General features: G+C 45.5%; 5 non-coding genes across 5 annotated transcripts; 3 read left to right on the plus strand and 2 right to left on the minus strand.

Annotated features, from left to right (window-relative positions):
- Window positions 1-7,139: 7,139 nt before the first annotated feature.
- Window positions 7,140-7,211, plus strand: TRNAE-UUC (transfer RNA glutamic acid (anticodon UUC)). The gene has a single exon. It is a non-coding gene; the product is annotated as a tRNA-Glu (tRNA).
- Window positions 7,212-14,794: 7,583 nt separating this feature from the next.
- Window positions 14,795-14,866, minus strand: TRNAE-UUC (transfer RNA glutamic acid (anticodon UUC)). The gene has a single exon. It is a non-coding gene; the product is annotated as a tRNA-Glu (tRNA).
- A 486-nt stretch (window positions 14,867-15,352) lies between these two features.
- Window positions 15,353-15,426, minus strand: TRNAN-GUU (transfer RNA asparagine (anticodon GUU)). Its single transcript has one exon. It is a non-coding gene; the product is annotated as a tRNA-Asn (tRNA).
- Window positions 15,427-16,079: 653 nt separating this feature from the next.
- Window positions 16,080-16,151, plus strand: TRNAH-GUG (transfer RNA histidin (anticodon GUG)). Its single transcript has one exon. It is a non-coding gene; the product is annotated as a tRNA-His (tRNA).
- Window positions 16,152-22,207: 6,056 nt separating this feature from the next.
- TRNAN-GUU (transfer RNA asparagine (anticodon GUU)) lies at window positions 22,208-22,281 on the plus strand. Its single transcript has one exon. It is a non-coding gene; the product is annotated as a tRNA-Asn (tRNA).
- The last annotated feature ends 3,866 nt before the right edge of the window (window positions 22,282-26,147 follow it).

Below are 26,147 nucleotides of genomic sequence, written 5' to 3' on the forward strand. Positions count from 1 at the left end.
GGAAGTTCAGCTCAGGCCTGGGGCGTCTCTGGGGCGCTGCAACTCTGGCGGCGGGGGAAGCAAGGCTTGGGGCTTCGGAATCGCACAACTAACGGCTTCCCCATTGAAAGCCAATATGCTGCTGCTGCTGCTAAGTCACTTCAGTCGTGTCCGACTCTCTGCGACCCCATAGACGGCAGCCAACCAGGCTCCCCCGTCCCTGGGATTCTCCAGGCAAGAACACTGAAGTGGGTTGCCGTTTCCTTCTCCAATGCATGAAAGTGAAAAGTGAAAGTGAAGTCGCTCCGTCGTGTCCGACTCTTAGCGAAGTCCTTCTAAAAGCGGGTGGCTCAGCGAAAGGCGGAGAGGGTGTGCTTGCTCTCCACCTGAACGAGGTAGCAGGGAGGTAGGAGAACATATAACCTCTGATTGTTTCTGTGGCACAATCGGTTAGTGCATTTGGCTAATCGAAAGGTTGGTTGCCGGGCTCCAGCCCCAGCAGGATCCAGGGGTACCCTCAGGATGACGGCCTAGGCGATAAGGATAGCAAAGTGGAGAGCAGGGCTTGATCTTCCTTGATAACACAGAAAGCCAATAAAGCTCCTGTGTTCCAAGAAGTCATCCTGAAAGAAGAACAGAGAGAAAAGGAGGGAAAAGGAAAAAAAGAACGACACAGGGAGACCAAGCTTCGGTGAGTGAGGCCCATAACTTTATTTTCAGAAGGAACTTTTATACCTTTACTTGTACACAGAGAAAAATGAAAGATGCAGTCATACAGAGTCAGCCCAAACATTACATCTGTTTTGTCTTTATCAAAACCAGGATTTTTTCTGCACACCTTTCCCGTAAACAATGTTGTGTACAATATCTTCTGGCCTTGGAGGCCTGTGGACATTTTATGACCCTTTTTTGATAAAGGCTGCTCAGCCAGAAAACTTATTTTCCCTTGAAGTGTTTTTTTTTTTTTTTCTCATCTATGTCAGCCTCAGAAAGTGCTAAACAGAGTTACATTCTCACAGAGCAAAGGTGTAGTAAGTTACAACAAAGAAAGAACCAATTAGCTCAAAGGTCTGATGTGGTTAATTCCAAGGCTGCTACTTGTTTTTCTTACATTCCAACTACGTTAACTAATGCACTCCCAGGTGCACAATGGATAAGGGATATGGGCACTTGGCAGCCAGCATTGGCTTAGCAATGAAATCCTACACCAGCACTACTCTAATAGTTTTTAACTCTTTGAAAGGCTCTATATTTCTAGAATGTTTTAGGCTTCCCGTGCCTTTCAAGGTTGGGGAATTGTGAACAATCATGTGTGTTAATTGCAAGAGTATGGATAAACCTGTCAGGCAAGCTAGAATGTCAACAGAGGGGTTTGAATTGAAATACTCCTGTTATGTCCATTAACTAAAGCCCTAAGTTGATTTTTTCCAGAGAAAGGTGGTTGGGGATAGCCCCCTGTTAATGACAGAAGAGTTGGTGAAAGGCATAATAGACAGATTTTGGTTTTGGGGTAGATGCTCGAGCAGATTCAGGGGGTCCCTCGAGGCCTGATCCCCCTTTGCTTGTCAGGTCTCTTGCACATGACCTTTGTCATGGGTGGGATCTCCTGTGGTGGCTCCCGGCAATTGGTGGTTCAAACCCTCACCAGTGATGCATCTTTCACACTATAGAACGTAAAGGATTGGCATCTCTACCTTTTCTACACCAGCTGTCTTCCCTTAGTGGCCAAGACAGGAACCTCCACTCCTATATTCCTCCTGTCCCTTGTATTTTGTGCACCCCAGGAGAACCTAAACCCAGATCATCACTCATCCTCAGAGAGGAGTTCAGGAGGGAAACAGGCCAGTCACAATTGAGAAATTCTCAAAAGAGTAGACTCCTCATTAAACTGAATTCCTGTAAATCGTGAAGTTTCTTCCATTGTTTGTACTAATATTTATTTACTCCTTTGCATATACTTTTGGAATTAATTTGGTTCTATTTTATTATGAGTTTCCTGGGTGGCCCTAGTGGTAAAGAATCCACCTGCCAGTGCAGGTAGACCTAAGAAACCCAAGTTTGATCCCTGGGTTGGCTATATCCCCTGGAGGAGGGCAAGGCAACCCACTCCAGTATTCTTGCCTAGAAAATCCCATGGACAGAGGAGCCTAGGCTTGCAAAGAGTCAGACTCGACTAAAGCCACTTAGTATGCATGCATGCTTGTATTACTACAAATAATGGGCAGTCATCTTTCTTATACACATATCCACAGAACAGAATGCCAGAAGAGCAAATGCTCTATCAAGATTATACATGGTTTTGTATATAAGTCCATGTATATAATTTTCTTGCCTTTGTTGACTTGTTAGCTATAAACTGTTATTTCAGCAATTGCCTTAGGCTTTATGCCATCCATCTGTAACGTACCACAGTCCACCTTCAAGTGAGTCACACCAGTTCACATTTCTCCCCTTCCTGCCTTTATTTATTTTGTTGCATTTAACTTTGCATATGTTATAAACCCAGAGTTTATAACTGTCCAAGTAACAACAATCCAAGGTTATTACTTTTCTTAAACTGTCCTATTTTTTCACCAGTCCTGGGACTGACTAGACTCTGGCCCAATCCATTAGCCGGCCAATTGAAGTGTCTGGACCCCTCAGAGTCACCTTTGTCAGGAACTAGCCCCACCTACCAGCAGTCTGACACCAGCTTTGGGACTCCTGGGCCCTCCCGCCAGACCAGACCTCAGGACCTGGCTTTGCCTACCAGTACTAGCCCTAGCACCTGGCGGTTCCATAGCCAGCTGCCTCTTGACCCTGCTGTGCTAACCAGCGGCTGGAGATTCCAAACAAGGCAGGCCCTAGAAATCAAAGAGATTGGAGCCAGCTAATCCTGCCAGACCATGCACTGTGGTCAGCCAGCCACAACAAAAGGACCCATGCAGCCCACATACAGGGCACCCCTAGAGCATATTGATCTGGTGATGAGAGGGTAGCAGGCTGCTGGGATCCACAGGAAGTCCCCTACAAATGGCCACTTCTCTAAGGCCAGGAAACATAACCACCCTACCAGATATAGAGAAATAAAAACAGTGCATTAGCAAAATGAGGTCATACTCCAAATGAAGGAACAAGATAAAACTCCAGACTTAAGTAAAGTGGAGATAGGCAGTCTTTTACATAGTTCGTGAGGTTCTCACAGCAAGTATACTGGGATGGTTTGCCATTCCCTCCTCCAGTGGATCACGTTTTGTCAGAACTCTCTGCTATAACCAGTCTGTCTTAGGTGGCCCTACACAGCATGGCTCATAGCTTCATTGAGTTATGGCAAGCCCCTTTACCCCCACAAGGCAGTGATTCATGAAGGGGAAAAGTAGAGCTGCAATCTATAGCAGGAAAGATGCATCCCTGGGTGAACTCGAACCACGAAATTTTCAGTTAATAGCCAAACAAGTTAACCGATTGTGCCACAAAAACAGCCTGAAATCATGGAATCAGAAGATGGTTGCTTCTTGGCAGGAAAGCTGTGACAAACCTAGACAGTGTGTTGAAAAGCACAGACATTACTGCAGACAAAGGTCCTTATAGTCAAGGCTGGTCTTCCCAATGGTCATGTATGATTGTGAGAGCTGGACCGTAAAAAAGGCAGAATCCCAAAGAATTGATGCCTTCAAACTGTGGTGCTGGAGAAGAATCCTGAGAGTCCCCTGGACAACAAGGAGATCAAACCAGCCAATCTTAAGGGAAATCAACCCTGAATACTCATTGGAACACTGATGCTGAAGCTGAAGCTCCAGTATTTTGGTCCTTTGATGCAAACAGCAGACTCATTGGAAAAGTCCCTGATGCTGGGAAAGATTGAGGGTAGAAGGAGAAGAGAGCATCAGAGCATGAGATCATAGGATGGCATCACCGATGCAATGAACATGAACTTGGGTAAACTCTGGAAGACGGTAAGGGATTGGGAGGCCTGGTGTGCTGCAGCTCACGGGACCTCAAAGAGTTGGATACAACTGGTCAACTGAACAACAACAGGCAGTCTACCCCAGAAAAGATTAGATTTCAGAGATGCAGAGAGCAGAAAAAAAGGTGATTCTCAGCCCCCAGGGCTGAAAGCAGCTGTGCAAGGCTCCCAGCCTTTGCCTCACTGCTCATCACCCTTCACCACCCTCTCCCTCCTGAGTGAGGCTTTGGGCTCAGAGGCCAGGCCACAAGGTGGGTTCCATCCTACTCTAGTTTTAGCACTGTGTGCTGGGGGAGCCAATGTGATGGTCTCTTTGCCTCAGTTGCCTTATGAATCAGGGGCAGACTTGGTTCTCAGTGGGTGATGAGCAGATCCATCTATTTCCTGTTTCCTGACCTGACTGCGGGGCACCTATCCTGGTTAAAAGCATGTGTACCGGCTGCTTTTCCTCCCCAACCAGCTCAATTTGTGGAGCATGAAATTCTTCATCCTTGTGTCTTTGGTTTGAGCCCCATGCAGAGTTGAATTCGTTCTCTATTTTTCTGTCGTGAAAACCAAATTGTTTCACAAGTGTGCTGGGGTGAGGAAAGCCAAGTTTGCTTCACAGGGATGCATTTCTTGGTTTTCTGAGACATGATCCCTGTCAACATGTAGAGGAGATTTAGGCCCCTGAAGAGAAGGTGTGGGGATTTTCAGATGGAAAGATAACCTGAAGGCAAGCCTTCTCCTGTGTCCTCCTTGGAATGTCTGTGGCCTGGCCCCTGAAGAGCTTACTCAGAGCAAAGAAAGGAGGCCTGGTTCCAAGTGCTGAGTTGGCTTACAGTAGTAAGAGAACTTCTCCTGGGTTTGGGGAGAAAAACGCAGCTATACATTCTGCCATAACCCATCACACTTGCCCCCGTTTTTAAAAAAACAGGAGTTCGGGGCGGGGGGTGGGGGGGTGGGGGGGGGTGGGAAGGAACCTGTTTCCGCCCGGGGAACCTTTCTCGTGTTAGTCGAACGTGATAACCACCACCCTACGGAAACCTTGTGAGTACCAATGCCTAATGACAGCTCCAAGAAATGAACTTGTGGCCAAGACTGGCCCACCAAAAATTTTTAAAGAAAAAGGATCCTGGGAGCACCTTCGATCTCTGAAGCACGTAGATTGCGGCTCCCGAGAGGCCTTTCTTACGGTTAGGGTTCCTCACCTCCCCGAAGCGAGGTCCCTGGGGCTCCCACGTCCAACTGAGTCTCCAGTTCCTCAGCCTAGCGCCAGAGACCAGGGATCGCTCCACTAAATCCCCATCTCCCAGAAGCCGCAGGAGCTGGGAGTGATGGGCGCGTCTGAGCCGCAAGCACCCTGGACACCCTTCAGTGTAGACGCCGGCCCTCTCCGCCCGCGGACAGCACAGGCGGTCGGTCAGAGCTCTTGGTTCTCGGAAATGAGCGGTGTTTCGAATCCCCCCCCAACCCGAGGCCTGGCCCTCCCCTCTGCTCCCAAAAGCCTGATCCGCGCGCTCTTGCCTTGCAAGCCTTTTGGCCGCAGCGCTTCTCCCCCGACGTCCGCGGCAAACGGGGTTCCTCAGGTTCCTGCCGCTGTGACTTATTCTAGTTGTCCAATATAGTTCAAGTCCAAGACTTTCACCACGCTTTCACGTTTAGCATGAAGAGCAGCAAAAGCTGAAGGCTCAGGTTCTTTGTCTGTTTGAAAATAGCGAGCATCAACGCGGGCGGAGGCTTTCTGCCCTGCCTGTATTGAATTCGCTTGCAGACCAGGCCCCGCATAAACCCGCGGGGGAGCCAGGCTCGGTCCACACAGATCTCAAGGTCGTTCATTCCGCCCTCATTGTATTTGAGATTCTTCTTGAGAAACGTTTTGTTTTACCCTTTACAATGCCTGAAACGCCTTTTATAATTTTCCAGTTCAACGGGTCATGAAGTAAGAATTTTAACCTAGGACGGCAGAGGTCAAGGCAATTTTCCCAGAAAGCTGGTGTCTGGAGGGGTTTCCGTGTTTACCTCACAGCAGGCAGTTTCTTTTTTATGAAAAACTTAATACAGTGTTGTCTGTGTGTCTGCCTCTGGTTTCCTTTAGAAGTAAAGGGTAACAAGCTTGGGGATGCATGTGCGTTTTCTCCCGCAGTGGTTTTTCTTTTCTTAGTGCGGGGGTCACCGCGTTTCCTTCAGGTCTGAGGTTCAGGGGTCCGACACCGAGGGAGGCGCGGGCCGCGTGCCCCAGGCCGCGGGGCTCCGCCTGGTTCCTCGTGGACTCCGAGTGCGGTCGAGGGTACGACCGCGTGGCAGCACCCTCACCAGCGCTGGAGCCTGAGTCCCCAGAGGCGGACTTGAAAATTGCTTTAGATCAGGACGTTACATGAAATTCCCCTGCGTTCCTCCCATCCAGGTCCTAGTTTTCACCTCTCACGTCCAGCCAGAGGAGCGGATTCGCGGTCTTTCGGTCGGGTCCAGCGTGCTGCCCTTCCACGTAGAATGGACGAGGGGGCGGTGGTTCTTTCCCCGATAGAGGAGGGGGAAAGAGGGACCACCTTTCTCGGGAGAGTCGTTTGCCCAAGTCCAGAGTCGCGAAAAGGAGGGACTGGGACTGTGTTGGCCGAAGTAAACATGGACCGAGAAGCAAACGCCAAGTCCTGACTAATTGGATGTGGGTCTGAGGAAAGCGCGGCGTCAGGGACAACTGGAGGTCTGAGCGCAGGGAGCTAGAGATGGCGTCATCCAAGGCGGGAGAACCGCAGGGCAGCAGGTCGTGGGGGAAGACCGGACGGAATCCAAGTCTGGGCGCGGAGCCTTGTTCGCAAGCGTTTTCCATCCAGCCCTCCCGGTTCCTGCACCCGCCAGGAGTCTTTCGTGTCATTGGGGATCCCGAGGTCTCACCCGCGCGGCTGCCCTCCCGCCTCTCCTGTCCCCGCCCCGGCGACCTGCTCTCCACGCGCGCTCACCGGGAAAAGGCGCGTCTCCAGGGCAGTTGTGAGGTGCGCCGGGACTGGGCAAGTCATGGGGACGTGAGGATCAGGTGAACCTCGCGGGCGCGTCCACTGTCACGCAGAGCGCTCGGCCTTTGGTGTGGAGCTCCTCATTTGGAGAAAGCAGGGAAAGAACGTTCTTTGGGTACAATTCCTTGGAGGGGGGTGCGGAACTCAGAATAGGAGGGCTAGAGACACCACACACTCTGCAGGTTTCCTGTTGTAACTTAACGATGTACACAGCACGTAGTTCCCTGGTGGTCTAGTGGCTAGGATTTGGCGCTTTCACCGCCGCGGCCCGGGTTCGATTCCCGGTCAGAGAAAGTGTCTCTTTTGCTTTCATCTCCACGTACAGAGTTTTCACTTGCTCCCTGTGGCTCAAACCTAAACAATCTGCCGGCAATGCGGGAGACCTGAGTTCGTATCCCTAGGTCAGAAAGATACCCTCGAGTCGGGAATGGCAACCCACTCCAGTATTCTGACTTGGAAATTTTCAAGGACAGAAGGGCCTGGCTGCTACAGTCCGCGACGAACACTTTCATTTTCCACAAGTGTGATGGACCCCAGTGTCCCCATGCAGTAAAATCTCTGCATTGAATCCTTAAGTCAGTGAGACTGGGCCACAAGTCCAGGGCATCTCCCAGAGTGGTAGGGGGAAATGTGAGGAGCAGCCTGGACAGCCCTTCACCTCCACTCCTCCCTTCATCTCAGGAACCCAGAATCTCACTTTGAGGGTCCATCTAAAGAGAACTTGGGACCTGAGCACCAATTACTCTTTTAAAAAGAAATACTGAGCACCAATTACTCCTTTAAAAAGAAAAAGAAAAAAAAAAGTTTGAAACCTATAAAATTTTACAAATATATTAATAGAATATATTCTTCACTTCCCCGATGCCTCAGACAGTAAAGAATCTGCCTGCAATGTGGGAGACCTAGATTTGACCCCTGGGTGGGAAAGTTCCCCTGGAGAAGGGAATGGCTACCCACTCTAGTATTCTTGCCTGGAGAATTCTATAGACAGAAAAGACTGGCAGGCTACAGTCCATGGGTTCGCCAGGAGGTGGACACTGCTAACCCTCTCACTTTCATTCTTCACCTAAGTGTACAGTTAACACTTTCTCACATTTGCTTTCTCACTCTCTCTCCATATACATGATTTACTCCACCATTTGAAAGTAACTTGCAGACATCTCAAGATCAGTCTTTGGGCCACTATTACTCCCTTCCTTTGGCATGTCCCTCAAAACCACCTTTTGCAGGACCTGTTCTCCAAGGCCAGGGGAAGATTTTGTCCTTTTGCCCTGTTCTCCTTTAAGAAGCCTCTTCTTCTTTTCCTATAAGAAGCTTCAGGTGAAAATTTATTCAGCTCTTCTGATAGTGCAGGCCAGGCAGGCCTAGAGCTTTTAGAAGAAACAGGACTAGGCTAGTATCCCCTCAGCCCTGCTGCCCTGTGGACTCTGCTTAGTTGCTTTAGTGGGCTGTGGGGTCTTGGGTTAAACTGAGTGCTGGAACCACTCACCTTGGGAGAGACCCTTCAAGAAAGTGCAGCTGCCTCCTCAGTTCTAGCCTGGCTCTCTGTGTCCTGCTAGAATATTTTATGTTTATAACAAATTACTTTATCACTTCCCTCTCACTCCTCCTCCTTCCTCTCTGGTAACCATTCCTCTGTTCTCTGTACCTATGTGCTTGTTTTTGTATGATTTGGTTTGTTCATTCATTAAAACATTTTAAAAATTCCATATATGAGTGAAATCACATAGTATTTCTATTCATTTGCTTATTTCACTTAGCATTATACCCTCAAGTTCATCCATGGTGTAACAAATGGCAGATTTTGTTTTTTTTTAAGGCCGAGTAGTACTCTTGCCTGGAAAATCCCATGGACGGAGCAGCCTGGAAGGCTGCAGTCCATGGGGTCACTGAGGGTCGGACACGACTGAGCGACTTCACTTTCACTTTTCACTTTCATGCATTGGAGAAGGAAATGGCAACCCACTCCAGTGTTCTTGCCTGGAGAATCCCAGGGACGGGGGAGCCTGGTGGGCTGCCATCTCTGGGGTCACACAGAGTTGGACACGACTGAAGCGACTTAGCAGCAGCAGCAGCAGTACTGCATTGTGTATGTATGTCTTCTTTATCCATTCATCTGTTGATAGACACTTGAGTTGTTTCTATATTTTGACTATTATAAATCATGCTGTGATGTACATATGGGTGTATATATCTATTCCAATTAGTGGTTTTGTATTTTCTAGGTAAAAACCCAGAAGTGGAATAGCTGGATCATATGGTTGTTTTATTATTAATTTTTAAAGGAATCTCTACACGTTTTCCATAGTGGATGCACCATTTTAATTCCTACCAACATTGTAAATGCTTCTGATGCCACAAAAAAGTGAAGACTCTTTCCTGTGGTGGGAGGATGAAGGGAGCAAGTGGTAAATTATCTCCTCAAAAGTAGGGGATAATTCTCAAGAGCTTTCCAGAGTTGTCTGAATCACTGTTGTCAGGTAAATGGCCGCCTTGTAATGATGGTGCTTAGTCTTTTTTTTTTTTTTTAAGATAATCTCATTAATTTTAAAAAAATATTTTGGGAATGTCTTTTTTAAGAATCTGGCAGTACACAACATTGTTCTACTCTAAAACCACCCTGGAATTGCTAAAGGATTTTCATATATTTAGATTACTTAACACTTACTTACTGAACCCATGCTTTAACAACCCAAGAAACAACGGTGCTTGGCCCTGTCCTGTTCTGGTCTTGAATGGTCCTGGCTCCAGTCTGAGGTATCTTGATTTGTGGTTCATATTCAACTGTGCTTCTCTCCAACATGGGTTAGTGATCAGGCTTCTACAGCCAGGATTCCAGAGGAATCCAGAGACACACTTGATGGGGTTTTTTCTTGCCCTTCCACAGACATTGAAAAAAAAAGGATATGTGAAAGTCTTTCACAAAAGCAGTTTCTACCTGCTTTCCATCTGAGATACTTTCCTATAAGAAGAACCTGTAATGGGAATTCCTAATAATATACTTTCACGGCCTTGAGAAATTCCACAGAAATAGCATCTGGAGAAACAGCATATATTAAGAAATCATGTTAATAATTATCTTTCATGTTTTTCTTAAAAATTATCTCCTTGTTACAAACCCCAAGGCCAGACCCAGAAGGGAGTATGACTGGGATCATGAAAGCATGGACCTTGGAACACTGGGATGGCATCAGGCATGAACGCTGCCTGCTGCTGCTGCTGCTGCTAAGTCACTTCAGTCGTGTCTGACTCTGTGCGACCCTATGGATAGCAGCCCACCAGGCTCCTCGGTCCACAGGATTCTCTAGGCAAGAACACTGGAGTGGGTTGCCATTTCCTTCTCCAGAACGCTGCCTATACACTTGCTAGTTGTTCCAAAGACTAGCCCAGAAGGGAACAGCCTGGGGTAAACACAAGGAGATCTGGACTATGTCAGTGTAGTCCATGACATTTAGGGGTACATGATTAACACAGCATGTGTCTTGAGAAAAATAAGATCTGAGAAAGTCTTGTAGTCTGCAATTAGGACCAAAAGCTGGACTCAGAGTGGACTCTGCACCTCAGTCCAATAGAGGCTGCAGGTCCCCTGACCCATTGCACCAGATTTTGTTTTCTGTCTTCATTCTCGTCACTTGCTCCCTGGACATTAGGGCAACAAGAACCATCTAAGGGGATAAAGAACCTAAAGTCAAAAGAAGTATAGTCACCATGACTGTCTGTATTTTCTGGACCTTGGTCCCCCACTAGGTGGTAGCCCAGTGATGTGAATAGTTCACACTTGGCCTCATGGCTGGTCTTTTGTTCAATTCAAGCATGTAATCAAGAGCTGACTTGGATAAGAGATTGACCATTTTAAAACAGCCAAATGCTCTGAGACCTTCAGGCTTGGCTATGGAACTGTTTAAAACATGAAGACCTGGTTAGACTATAAGACTTGAAATCTGATGAAACAGAACAAAGGAAAGTGACAAGAGCCAGAGGGATCTCCCATTTCTGAGGGAAAGCAAGAAAGAAACACCGAAGCTTAAGAGAAATGAGCTGGCAGAGCAATGAAATGAAGGGGAACAAAGGGTGGCGGAGGGGAGGAGTCCCACTGATCTTGGCCTGCACAGAGCTCTCTCACCCTCTGATCTGTGCATGTGCCCTAACTCCTGCAGGCAGCATCCAGGAGCTCCCAGATTCAAGGGGTGAAAACTTTCAACTGGTATTCTGTTTTCAAATCAGGAGATTTGAGATTCTGACTCCTGCCTGAGATGTGGGATGCTAATCCAGATGTGAAAATCCTGGGTCTTTGCTTCCAGGGAAAGGCAATACAGGCCCCAAGCAGAACCCTATGCTCTCCTTCCACTGAAGCACTGTCTTAATTCTTTCTGGAGATATTGCTCCTGGTATATGATGCAGTTGAATTTTGGATATCACATAGTCTGAATTTGGAGCACTGAATTCAGGAGAGGGTGGGGTGCTACAGTGGACCGGTTGCCTCAATGTGAAAAACGTTCATTCAAAAACTGGGTAGAATCATCTCTGTTTTGGAAAGACACTGATGTACTCTTTTCAGAAAGGTTTTGTTTGAAAATACAAGAAATATAAAGACATCTTGGATCCCAGAGGAACGCTGGAGATAGATCTAAGCTCACTGAACTAAGCAAGAGTTGGAAACAGGTTTGGGGGCACACCAATCAGCCTTCCAAGGATACACAGTTACAAAGAACTAAATTCTGCCAACATAAGAAAACTACTTTGAGAGCAAATTTTACCTTTAATTCCCAGAGCTTTGGATGAAAATATTTCTTTTATGTCCACCAACACTACTAATTAGGGCTTTTTGTTATTTGATTTAAATGATAAGGGCAAAGAGGATGAGATCACTGCTGAAATGACAGCAAAAGTCAACCATGTAGAGAATCTACCTGAAAAGACTCAATAGGAAGCTTTGATTCCAAGTAGGTTCATGCTCCAAACCCACTTAGTTGATAGCTCAAGGGACTGGAAGTCTTTGCACCACACTCTGGAATGTGCTTATGAGAACCTAGGCTAGTGTTTCTTTCATCTTCTGCTCTTTCAAACCACTCTAGCTCTGGAGGTCTCAGGAGGTTTCAGACATTGGAGACATGACTGAGGAAGTCATGTCACAGAACAATTTGGGGGCTCACAAGAACACCTGTTAGTTAAATGATTTCAAGACCAGACTGAGTCAATTGCCCTCCCACAACTTGCTCCTTACCTCCTTCAGAATAAAAGCTTCTGCATATTCCAACTACAAATGGAGAGGTGGAAACAATACTTCCCTTTAGTGGAAGTGACATGTCTTATGGACTCAGAAGCCTCTTTCCAACCAGTTTTGACTGTCATTTCTCCTCAGCACCATGGTGAATGTAAAAGCTTCCATTTAGCTTAATACCCAGATGCCAGCAGTGTTACTTCAAATTTCTCTTTGTCGGAAAAACAAATATTTAAGTGTTACTTTTCTAAGCTCTTTTTTTTTAAACAAAAGAAATCCTGGGATGGACAAAAAAATGCTCTTCTTTGAGTTGACTTCTATTCAGGGAACAAGTCTGTAATGTCAACAATACTACAATTCTTCATTTACCTCTGTTCCTGAGAGGGGGCCTGGGGTTTGAAGAAGGAAATGCTGCAGGACGGCACAAATAAATGAAAATCTAATGAGAGGAAGCAGAGGAATGGTGAGGCAAGTGGGACAGAAAACTGAGGCCTCCAAGGTAGTTTAAGTCTTGCTTTGTTTTTACTGAAAAAAATAAATGCCTGATTAATATGTGGGCAGGAGGAAGTAAGAAGTGTTTTTTAATTTGTATATGTGGACACAAGAAAGTGGTATGGTACCAGAAATCCCTAACTTCAGTATGCTGAAGTTCCTAGTCATCTTTGTATGTGCCATTGTTCCACTGGGTTTAGTATTGTTGTAGCGATACCCTTGGTTAGAACTGAGTGATAATAAGTGGAGTGGGTCCCCTCCTACACTCTTGGTAGGAATGTAAATTGGTATAGCCACTTAGGAGAACAGAATGGAGGTTCCTTAATAAACTAAAAAAGCAGAACAAAGGCTAAGAGTTATATCAAGAGAACACACTGGTCATAGCAAAGACCCTTTCCCAAGAACACAAGAGATGACTCTACTCAAGGACATGACCAAATGGTCAATTCTGAAATTAGATTGATTATATTCTTTGCAGCTGAAGATGGAGAAGCAATATACAATCAGCATAAACAAGGCGCAGAGCTGACTGTGGCTTAGATCATCAGCTCCTTACTGCAAAATTCAGGCTTAACTTGATGAAAATAGGGAAAACCACTAGGCCACTCAGGTATGACTTAAATCAAATCCCTTATGATTACACAGTAGAGGTGACGAATAGATTCAAGGGGTTAGATCTGATAGACAGAGTGCCTGAAAAACTATGGATAGGCGTTTGTTACATTGTATAGGAGGCAGTGACCAAAACTGCCTCCTATAGAAAGGAGAATCTCAAAGAAAATGAAATGCAAGAAGGCAAAATGGTTGTCTGAGGAGGCTTTACAAATAGCTGAGGAAAGAAGAGAAGTAAAAGGCAAAGGAGAAAGGAAAAGATATACCCATCTGAATGCAGAGTTCCAGATAATATAGCAAGGAGAGATAAGAAAGCCTTTTTAAGTGAACAATGCAAAGAACTAGAAGGAAAAAATAGAATGGGAAAGACCGGAGATCTCTTCAAGAAAAATGGAGAGATCAAGGGAACATTTCTTGTAAGGAGGGGCATGATAAAAGAAACAGTAAGGATCTAACAGAAGAAGCAAAATAGAATAAGAAGAGGTGGCAAGAAAACACAGAAGAACTATACAAAAAAGGTCTTAATGACCAGGATAACCACAGTGGTGCGGTCACTCACCTAGAGCCAGACATCTTGGAGTGTGAAGTCATGTGGGCCTTAGGAAACATCACTAAGAACAAAGCTAGTGGAGGCAATGGAATTCCAGCTGAACTATTTAAAAGCCTAAAAGATGATAAAGGTCCATATAGTCAAAGCTATGGTTTTTCCAATAGTTGTGTACTGATGTGAGAGTTGGACCATAGAGAAGGCTGAGCACCAAAGAATTGATGTTTTTGATCTGTGGTATTGGAGAAGACTCTTGAGAGTGCCTTGGACTGCAAGGAGACCAAACCAGTCAATCCTAAGGGAAATCAATCCTGAATATTCATTTGAAGGACAGATGCTAAAGCTGAAGGTCCAATCCTTTGGTTACCTAATGTGAAGAGTCAACTCATTGGAAAAGACCCTGATGCTGGGAAAGATTGAAGACAGGAGAAGAGGGCAATAGAGGATGAGATGGCTAGATAGTATGACTGATTCAATGGACATAAATTTGAGCCAAACTCCTGAAGATAGTGAAGGACAGGGAAACCTGGCATGCTGCAGTCCATGGAGTCATAAAGAGTCAGACCTGACTTAGTGACTGAACAACAACTGCAGAGCTACACTGCTTTCTTCACCTTTACAGGAATTGATAAAAACATAAAATGTGTGGGTAAAGGTGGCACAAAGAATATGTCTTTATACAATAGCTCCAAATGAGTAAAATGGCAACATTCCAAGCTATGAAAAATGAACGTCTTTATATTTAATTTAAACTTAAATTCGTGCTGCTGAGTCGCTTCAGCAATGTCCGACTCTTTGCACCCCTGTGGACTGTGGCCCACCAGGTTCTTCTGTCCATGGGAATCTTCAGGCAAGAATTCTATAGTGGGTTGCCATGCCCTTCTCCGGAGGATCTTCGCGACGATGGAACTCTCGTCTCTTATGTCTCCTGCGTAGGCAGGCGGGTTCTTGACTACTAATGCCACCTGCAAAGCTGCAAAAAAAAAAAACAAGAAAGATACACCTTCCCTGACCGGGAATCGAACCCGGGCCGCGGCGGTGAAAGCGCCGAATCCTAACCACTAGACCACCAGGGAACTGCAACATAAAAAGGAATTAATTTTAACGGTATATGTAAGTTCAGTTCAGTCGCTCAGGTCGCTCAGTCGTGTCCGACTCTTTGCGACCCCATGAATCGCAGCACGCCAGGCCTCCTTGTCCATCACCAACTCCCGGAGTTCACCCAGACTCACGTCCATCGAGTCAGTGATGCCATCCAGCAAGGGGTTAATAAATACCAATACAAACAATGGACGGAACCTCACCGTTGAAAGGAACCCGGAGGGCAACGATGAAACGACTCTGTTCTTTCGATCCTGGTTTCCAAGTGACCTACCTGTTTTCCTCTAGAGCCAACATTCTTTTGTAAGAATCAGCGATAATCATGTCTTAGGTTAGCCTGTTGAGAAGATATAGGTGACAAGAAGGGTAAAGGAGTCCTAGTTCCAAATTTTCAAAAGAGAATGTACAACGCAGAAATAACCGCAAATCCTTAGGTTACGTCCTAAAATAGGAGGACGGGGCGTCCCTGGGTGGGCTCGAACCACCAACTTTTCGGTTAACAGCCGAACGCGCTAACCGATTGCGCCACAGAGACTCTGGAACGGTTGTCTTTGTCTCCTACCTCCTGCACAACTTCATCTGGCAGAAAGCAATCACGCCTTCCGCTCTAGGGGGAGCTCCCTGCCTTTAGCAGGACAGCAGTACCCGTTCCAAAGCCTATGAAAACGGGAGGAACCCGTGGGGAAGCCGGAAGTTGAGCATTGCGAAGGCAGAAGTCCAGCCGAACGTCCCTGCCGCGCCTGGCTCCCCACTCGCTGCAGATGCAGCGCCCCGGAGACGCCCCGGGCCTGAGCGGAGGAGGGCTCGAGGGAGGCTGAACGCCCGGTGGGCTCAGTAGTGGGTCTTTCGGTTCTTTTCTCCGCCTTCATCTGAGCTCCTGAGCCGTTGGCGCTGCCCTCCCTCCGCTAGGTTGCGGTCTGTGGGCGTGAGCCGGAAGCAGGTGTTGGGGAAGATCGGTCAAATGGGGAAATGTAACCAGGAGGAGAGGCAAGGTCAAAACAAAGATACTTCCCAGGAGACCTGTTTTGAGGCGCGGGCTGAAAGAGATGAAAAATGCATCAGAATGGGAAGAGAATAACGGAAGGAAGACGTGACGGAAACGCAGGAGTACTTGACAGTTATTCAACGAAACAGCTATACTAAAATGTAGGAGCACAGAGACGCAGTTTATTGCCAGCACAGTGGCGCGCCGTGATCGTATAGTGGTTAGTACTCTGCGTTGTGGCCGCAGCAACCTCGGTTCGAATCCGAGTCACGGCAGTGTTTCTTTCTTTTGCATTGTATCTACAACAACTCTTTAGTCACCAAACGGAGTAAGGTCAGAAGAACGGAAGTCAACCCAATGGTGCTCTAGGCTGAAGCACTCTGGACTTGATCCAGGTCTCACCATTTACGAGAAAATATCTAAAGATCAGTTTCAAACTCTAAATGAGTCTTGTGTGTAGCTTCCACGAAAGAAATTGTGTACTCAGACAAGAATCTTTGTGTGTGTGTAGAAATATTTCTCGGAGAAGGTCATGGCAACCCACTCCAGTACTCTTGCCTGGCAAATCCCATGGACGGCGGAGCCTGGTGGGCTGCCGTCTATGGGGTCGCACAGAGTCGGACACGACTGAAACGACTTAGCAGCAGAAATATTTCAAACAGCAGTGAAGCTTTTTTACACAAAACGGAATAGAATTTAAATAAAGAATTTATAATATACTCCAATCCAGTCATTGTCTTCACTGGATTCTCTGACATCCTACCCACAATTTTTATCCTAAAAGGAAATTATTAAAATGTGTTCACACAACAAAATACACAAAACAGTAAAGGGCGGCTATTAGAATATTGCAACATGTAATCATTACCAGAATCACGACAGAGTAATTTTTTTTGTCATTCAAGCGTGCCCCTTTGATACACTTAGCAGATAATGCCCACCCATCCCATACTACTTTAAACAATTCTAATGTCAACTATCTCAAATTCGGCTTTGTCCTTTCTTCAAGTTCAAGTGAATGTGTGCACAGTTTTCTATCTAGCTATTATCAACCAACATTATGTGATATATATATATATATACATATATGTATCTATCTGTGTGTATTTGCGTTTCTCACACCTTAATTTGATATTAATGATAAGCATTACACTAACGTAAAACTACTTCACATATGATGAACATTGGGGTGATTTCAAGCTACAGTATTGGGAAAGGCTAATATGAATACCTTTCTACTATAACTTTCTTGTGTAACTTCACAAGTTATTTGAGAATCAGATCAGAGATCAGTCGCTCAGTCGTGTCCGACTCTTTGTGACCCCATGAATTGCAGCACACCAGGCCTCCTAAAGATAAGGGAGCTAAGGACAAAAAATTGTCCAGGAAAGCAACACCAGTGACATTCTATGCTGGAGTGAGGGAGTGGAAGGGAACAGTGAGGCAAGTCAGAGGAAAGTGGAATTTTTACTGCCAGTGAAGGGTATAGCATCGTCAATCATTTCTCCACTCTCCAAGGTTCACTGAAGGAAGAATGGCCCAGGGAATCAATCATTTCAAAGCGGTTTAGTGCACAGTCTAGGCTCTACAGGAGCATTTTCTGGGCATCTCTTCTGTAAGAGTGGACCCGTAGGATTTCTTGCTGTTCCCTAAGCAGCAGTGGGAGAAACACCAGCCTGGTCAAGCCCCTGGGCTGTGCCACCCAAGCGCTCAAGGAGGAGCATCATTCTGGGCCCTCGTGTCAGCCAAGAGAACCAACAAAGCAAGAGGTTGCCTCCAGCCACCACAAGTTCTCTGTCCTCCTGTTGTCAGAAAACATTGATCCAACTCCTTCCCCAAGCACTAGAAGTGTGTTGGGACATTTCACTTGTTGGGAGATTTCTGCTTGTTGGGAGACATGGCTTACACTCCCCAAGAACACAGCTGGTGTGGAGAAGGGAAAGGGAGAAGGGAAAGCCATATGAGAGGCCTTAGAATTGGCTAGGCCTGGAAGGGAAAGTGCCCCTTGGTCCAGAGAGCCTCTGGCCTCCTTGTTCCTGAAAGGGGTGCCTCCACTGCCCCCACCTGACCCCTATTTGGCCCCAAAGGTATGAGGACTCTGGGCCACATTTCCCATGTTTTTCCACAACTCCTGAGGTGTGGCTTCTCTCTTGCTGGTGCCTGCTAGCCAGCCCTCAAGGGCTCCCCAGGCAAGTGCCAAGTCCAATAGGTGGGGAACCCACGTGCCCACAGACAGCACAGTCAGGAGGCTTGGCAAAAGAAGTAGGACCCATCTATACACATTGGTCATGAAACAGGAGGGCCATGAAAATGCAGGTGCTTACCCTAATTCCCAGGCAGTTGAGTACATGGAGTGGTGTGGCTCTTGCCCTGGGTCAGCATAGCACAATGAGGCATTATGGAAGAGGTGTCATCTGAACCAAGGGATTATCAGGAGAAAGGTGTGACTCAAACCCCTCACTAGCACCACGTCCCTCCAACAGGTGGGGAAATCACAGCCATCAGCTTTCACAAGTGCAACAGACAAGGCTTACACCCTGGGAAAACACCTTCAAGACCATGGCCTCTCTCTTGCAAGGTAACTAGGGGCACAACACCTGTAGGCACAGTGCAGCCCCTGACCCCTCCAGGGTTCACTTGGGGTCACAACCCTCCCCTCCATCTGCCTTTCACTACTCTTCTAAACTGCTTTCTCCAAACGAATTCAAGAGAATGCCCTCCAAATCTCTCTCACCCACCCCTACACCCTCTCCTACACACAGGAGAACCCATAGCCCACCCACCAGAAGGATGGACCCACAGCCTCAGCGCTGTCTCACATACTCCACCTGTTGCCTCTGCATCCTTGGTCTACATCATCCCCTCCTTCCCTCTCCCTGGCTCTCCTCTTGCCCTACAGTGTAAGCAACATTTGTCCCAACAGGTCTTCAGCTTGAGTGTCCAAGGGAGAGAGGAAAACATCCTCTCTGCAGGGCAGAGACCACGGGAAGTTGAATTAAGAGCAGTTGGAGGAGTTGCCTAGATCACCATCCTTTTGGTATTCTGGCATCGATCTTTATACCCAACTTCTGATTATGGTGCTGATAATAGTTTTGCATTTGTGGTAGTGAGATGAATTGAAAAGTCAAGTTACTCAGAGAATATTTTAAAAATATATTCTGCTCTCGGTCAACTGACAAGTGCATGGATATGGCAAAGACCTGGGAGGCCAGTTGGGTAGGCTGGTGCTGTGCTAGTCATTGATCTGTACCTGTTGCTGCTCCAAACACCAGGAGTCTGGGTCTCTTGTCTCAAGAGACGTCTGGGGAGGATCTACCAGCACTGTGGCGATGGACCTTTTCAGCCAGTTTCCTTCTGGGAAAGCTAAGCCGATGTCTTACTAGATCACAAAGGAAGATATCTTAATAACCAAAAGTTCTAAGACAATATTCTTGATATTTTTATTTATTAGGAACATTCACATTAATACTATAAGAAGGTATCATCACACAGCCTCCAGTATGGTTATGTTTAAAAGAATTAGTACACCAAATGCTGACAGGAATGTGGAGCAACTGCAACCATCATTGCTGGTTTGAAACCATTCTAGAGCCCTGTTTATCAGTTTCTAGTAAAGTTAAACTTGCAGCTATTCCATGACCCAGCAGTAGCAGTACTTCTGTGAATGCAAAAGTACACAAAAAAGACTGGTACAGAATATTCACCAAAACACCAGCAATATTCATCAATAACAATAACACCAAAATTAATACAATAAAACCAAAATTAAGAAGTGATATACAGAGTAATATTTGGAGAAGGGCATGGCAACTCACTCCAGTATTTTCACCTGGAGAATCCACGGACAGAGGAGCCTGGTGGGCTACAATCTACAGGGTCACAAAGAATTGGACATGACTGAACTGACTTAGCACGCACGCACACGTACACAATAATACAGATATGCTTAATGAAAATAATATTTTAAAAGCCAGATACAAAAAAATGTACATTCATTCATTTAAATTTCAGTAGCAATAGTAACCTCTGCAATAGACTTCACAATAGCAATTAACTAACTGAGATTGGGTAACAAGTGCCTGGAAAAGGGCTCAGAGGACATTTCTGGGACGATGGCTATTTTCTATAACTTGATCTGGGTGATGATTATGTTTACTAAAATTCCACAAATTGTGTTTTAAAGATTTGTGCTTTACATGAACTATATAGTTCAAAATTAGTGGCTGGTGAATGAAGACAAGTTGGTTTAGACCATGACAACTACTTTGCATTTTATACAAACTTGTTCTCATTTAGTGTCAAAACCCTCACTGGTATTTGAATTATCTTTAACAGCAAAATGGCTAAGCTCAGACAAGGCCCCCTAAGAGGCAGTATTTCACCCTTAGGGACATTTCTTGCTCAATAGTGAGACAAGCAGTCATCCTTGGTTTCGCTTTGAGCAGCCACTGGCAGGTGTGTGCGCTGTGGGTTACTCCTCTTCTCATGGCATTGTACTGTGTGGCCAGGAGTAAACTCTGCTCTCTGACCGCTTCTTAAGGGGTCTAGTTGCTTAACTTGGATTTGTACCGAGGGTAATTGAAAAGTTGTTGCTGAACCATGAAAGAGCCAGAATTCTTGGCCTCCGGAGAAGAACTCAATCCAGGCCCAGAGACGAGGCTTGATCGCTCAGAGCTCTTGTGTAATACAGTTTTATTAAAGTATAAAAGAGATAGAGAAAGCTTCTGACATAGACATCAGAAAGGGGCAGAAAGAGTACCCCCCTGCTAGTCTTTAGCTGGATGTTATATAGCTACTGCTGCTAAGTCACTTCAGTCCTGTCGGACTCTGTAGCAGTCTGCTAATTAAAGAAAGGAAATGTCCCAAAACTCAGAGAATGGCACCAGGTGAGTCATCCTTAGCCGTAAAACAATTGGCATGAATCTTGAAGAAAGGCAGATTTCCATACAAATATATAGTTTCATTAACATAGATTAGGAGAACAATGTATAATATACTGGTTTGTCAAGTCGGTTCTGAGTCTAAGGTAAATGCATAGTACATTAACATGGCTTAAGACAAACATTTCCATAAGAAAAATGCATTGGTTACCTCAAGGTTTGAGAATAGTTAAGTTCAGGTGGAACCAGGTGTCATTATGGCAACACAGAATTTTAAGAGAAACCTCTTTTTAAATTTGTAGAGAGAAGGGGGAAAAAAGGTAACACTAGTTTGTTTCCTTCTGCCGCTTAAGAGAGAAAAGATGTCTGACACTTGCAGCCTATTTCCTCCGTTTGGAGACCCCTGGCCTTCCTGCCTGTTTTCCTCTCAGTAATGAAGCCACAACACAGCACTAACCATTTTACAGTCACGATGCACCAGAGGCCCGCAGGTTAATTTCTTTGACGTAAACATATCCACATTATTTTTGCTGTTTAATTATTAGACGCACATACTCATGCTTTTCTCTCCTTCATGCCCTTCTCTGGTTCTGCCTCCCTATTCAGCTACTTAATAAAAAACAATTTTCATCTCTCAGGATACGGCCTGTGCCTCACAGGCTTCCTGGGTTGTGAACAAATCCAACAAACTAGGGTTGTCTCATCCATGCTTTTGCCAGCTGCTCTCGCACCTTTTCACGTTTCCTCTTTAGACCTGATCTCTTTCTTGCTGCAGCCAAACCGACCACATCTACTAAAGAGCTGCCCAGAGGCGAAGATGGTCGAGTGCTGCTGCTGCTGCTGCTAAGTCGCTTCAGTCGTGTCCGACTCTGTGCGACCCCATAGACTGTGCGACCCGTCCCTGGCACTCTCCAGGCAAGAACACTGGAGTGGGTTGCCATTTCCTTCTCCAATGCATGAAAGTGAAAAGTGAACGTGAAGTCGCTCAGTCGTGTCCGACTCTTCGTGATCCCATGGACTGGAGCCTACCAGGCTCCTCCGTCCATGGGATTTTCCAGGCAAGAGTACTGGAGTGGGGTGCCATTGCCTTCTCCTATGGTCGAGTGAACGCGCAGCAAATGCGGAGCCGTCACAGAGCCCACCGAGGGGGTGGGGGCGGGGGTCAGCTTCCCTCGGGACCCCCTCGGCACCCCCTCGGCTCAGGCTCGGGGCGTCACCGGGGCGCTGCATTTGCTGCGGGTGGGGAGCAAGGGGCGGCGGCGAAGCTCGGCTGCCCTTCCACCTTCGAGTTCGCCTGACGCCCGGCTTCCTCGCGGGAACGAACACGCTGCATCGACTCCACCTCTCCAGTTGTTTGAGGCTAGGAACCGGAGCCGCTGTCCTGAGAAAGGCGAGTGGCTGCTCCTGGCACGGAAGAACCAGTTACTCTTTAGCGAAAGGCTGTCCTTCGAGTCTCTGTGGCGCAATCGGTTAGCGCGTTCGGCTGTTAACCGAAAGGTTGGTGGTTCGAGCCCACCCAGGGACGGCTGCCTCTACGACATTTTTAGATATAGTTTAAGGGTTTGCCCTCATTTCTGCTTATTAATTCATCCTTTCTACGTAAATATGGAGGAAGGCCTCGACTTCTTTAACCTACTTGTCGCCGACGTCTTGTCCACAACAGGAGAACCTAAGTCAAGTTCACTGCTGATCTTATCCTCACAAAAGAGCCCCTGAAGAAAACAGGTCGTTTGGAATCCAGGATTTCGCGAAAAGAGAGGAGAGTCAACATCTCATCGTTACCCTCTGAGTTCCTTTTAACAGTGAGAGTTCATCTATTGTTTGCACTAGTATTTATTGACTAGTTTATAGTATGGTCCTCTGGTAGTCTAGGGGCTAGGAATTGTCACTTTTACCCCTGTGTCCCAGGTTCGATTCCCAGTCAGGGAAGGTGTGGTTTTTTGAGGGCTTCCCAGATGGTGCTTGTGGTAAAGAACCCGCCTGCCTACCACAACAGAAATAAAGAGACGCGGATTGGATCTCTGGGTTGGGGAGATCCTCTGAAGGAGGAAATGGCAACCCATTCCGGTACTCTTGCCTGGAGAATCCCATTGACTGAGGAGCCTAGCAGACTACGGTCCATAGGGGTGAAAAGAGTCGAACGTGACTGAAGTAATTTAGCACGAGCAAGTCTTTGAAATTAATTTGCTTCTATGCTTTTATTATTACAAACAATACTGCAGTCATAATTCTTGTACACAGGCATATGGGTAGAGTGCCAGAAGGACAATTGTTCTATAAGAGAGTTTACATGGTTTTACCTATGGTTCCATTCTCTAACCTTCATTGGCTTATTAGCTATAACTCTTTTGTTATTTCAGTCACTGCTTTAGGCTTTAGAGCAGACATCTGTAACCTACCCCAGTTTGCCCTCAAGTGATCACACCTCTTCACATTTCTCCATTACCTGCCTTTATGCATTATCTTGCATTTTACTTCTCATATATTATAAACCCCTTCTTTAAACTGTCCCATATTTTTAAAGAGATTTTCTTGATAAGAAATAATCTTATATATTTTCCATCAGATACCATATTTTGTCTTTCATTCCTTTCTATACATCCAGAATTCTGTCTGGTATGGGTTTCTGTAAGTGACATTATTCATCATATCTTTTATTTTTGAAAGATATTTCATGAGGGAAGATTAATAGAATTCCATGTTGACTTTCTTTTTTCTCTCAGTTTTTTTAAAGATGTTGCTCTACTGCCTTTATTTTTGTTTTCTATATCTAGCACACCTTATTGCTTTGGCTGCTTTAGAGAGTTTTTTCTTTTTCTATGGATTTAAGCAGTTTAATAGTAACGTGTTAGGTGTGTGTGTGTGTTTTTTTTTGTTTTTTTTTTTCCTATTCCTTGTGCTTTAGTGATGAGAGAGATGAACAGAAAGAACCCAGGCATTTGGAAAGGGTTTCTTTCAGGTAGTCAGCAGAGTTCTGATATGAGCATGTTTGTGGAGAAATGCCCGAGACGAAAAAAAGAAACCTTGGAAAAGATCATGGGACAGTGCCTGGTATTCACACGGTATAGGCAATTGTACTTGCCTCCTTGGATCAGTGGCTTTATAATTCTCATTAAAATTAGAATATTGTCTGTCTTTTTTCTTCAAAAATCATTGAGCTCTGTTCAGGAGCTTCAAACCCTCCCATGTTAGGCCTCTTAAAATTGTCCTAGCATTCAATGAGGCTATGCATTAAACATTAACCTGTGATTTTCATTTCAGATCTCTTCAGTTAGTCATGTCTTTTTAATTCCATTTGGTGACTTTATTACATCAGAAGTTATAGTTTTTGTTCATCTCTAAAGTTTTATTTTGGCCATTTTTATATGTTCTACATTTCTACAATTCTTTGGACATATGTAATGTAGTCACGATAACTGTTTTAAAGTCCTCTCTGTTGACTTTAACATGGCATCAGTTCTGGTTCAGCTTGGTTCACTAACTATTCCTCCCCTTATGTCACATTTTCCTGCCTCTTTGCATGCCTGACATTCTTTGATTGGATGCCAGATATTGCCAAACTTTACCTTCTTACGTACCGGTTATTTTGGTCTTCCTATAAATCTTCTTGAATTTTGTTCTGGTATAGAATTAAGTGACTTGTGAACAGTTTGATTTCTTTGAATCTGGGTTTTATGATTTTTTTTTTTTAAGGTAAGTCACTCTAAGGCTGATTAATCCAAGTAGTAAGGCACAACCTTCTTTGAGTGTGCTTCTTAATGACCCTTGTGAGTAGCCTTGTCTGGCTTGGGAAGTGAGTACAATTGCCTGTACCATGTGAAGACCAGGGACTGTCCCATGATCTTTCCCAAGGTTTCTTTTTTTCATCTCGGGCATTTCTCCACAAACATGCTCATCTCAGAACTCAACTGACTGCCTGAAAGAAACGCTTTCCAAATGCCTGGGTTCTCTCTGTTCATCTCTCTCATCACTAAGTGTGTCCTATGAACTCTAGCTGCCTTGCTCTCCATGGACACTCAGCAGCATCTCCACAATCCAAGGAGTTGGCCTCAGATCCCCTCCTTGTGCTCAGCCTGGAAACTGAAAGCAGTAAGCTGGGCCCATGGTAGGTCTCACCTTGTTTGTTTCTCGTCTCTCACTGCCTGATTTCCAGTGTCTTGAAAACTGATATTTTATGCTTTTTATCTTTTTCTTTTCTTTGGGGCTAGGGGAGATGGGTAGGGTGAGTTTTGGGGCAGAAAGGCCAATCTTATTTCTGTTACTCCACCTTTACCAGAAGCTGAAGGCATCTCTTCATGTGTTCCCATTTTGATTTCTGAAGGAGATGTACCATTTTTACAGACCAATATATTTGTCCAACTCTATGAAAAATCATTTTTCTTCACGTTTTTTCTAGTACAACAAGCTTTCTGTACATCTATCTGACACTCTTACAAGGGATGTTGGCCTCCTGACTCAACTAAGCAGGAGGTATGACAGACAGGACAATGTAGACATTATTCAGAGATACTGTATTGCATATGTCCAGCTAATAACTTCCAAAATGTTTAGAAAGTCTTTCAGTAGTTGTTATTGGTTTTGATGGTGACCTACTTAATTGGGTCCAGAAAAGACTGACCAGAATGACCCTGGGTTCCTTTCTACCAAATAGCGGATCAATTCGAGGGGAATAATCACTGGTGCCAGACATTTATTCATCTTCCCTTCCTTTTGTGAATTTTGCCTTCTTGGATGCTCACCATCTATGGACTGGTCAGCTTCATACCCAGAGTTGGGTGAGCAATCCAATAGCTCTCTCTGTATGATTCCTTGACAGGGCTTGGTTATTTCTGGAAAAAAAAAAAAAAGGAAAAGAAACACTTGCTCGATTCTAGACCAAAGATTGGAAGAAACAGAACCCTACACCTGACAAGGCTTCTTGTGCAGACCTGGATATCGAGAGTTGTTGGCCTTCCCTCTCTTGGTTCTTCTGCTGAATTTCACAAGCACACATGAGCTCCTAGGCTTTTATAACCAGTGTTTGAACATTCTTTCTACCCTCTTCATGTATATTTTTATCTGCTTCTGTCCCTCACACACTAAACTGCCCCATCCACCCACATTCTTTTCCTCCTCTTCAGCTTTCTAGAATCTTACCTTAGAATTCATTCCTTCAATCACTGAGCACTTACTAGGTGTCAGGCCCTGCTCCAGGAGAGATGCTGCATCCTCAGCAAACCCAATCTCTGCCTGTGGCGCCCCCTTCTGGAAGCATCAGAAAGTGTCAGGGCTGTGGTTCCTGGCTCTGCCCGCCCGGGCCTAGGGGCACTAGCAGTGTTTGAGACAAAAGAAGCATAAGGAACAATGGAAAAATTGATGAATCCAGATCTAGAAGGGAGGTAACTAAGATTA

Source organism: Bos taurus, chromosome 3, assembly GCF_002263795.3.
Source record: "Bos taurus isolate L1 Dominette 01449 registration number 42190680 breed Hereford chromosome 3, ARS-UCD2.0, whole genome shotgun sequence".
Classification (NCBI taxonomy): domain Eukaryota; kingdom Metazoa; phylum Chordata; class Mammalia; order Artiodactyla; family Bovidae; genus Bos; species Bos taurus.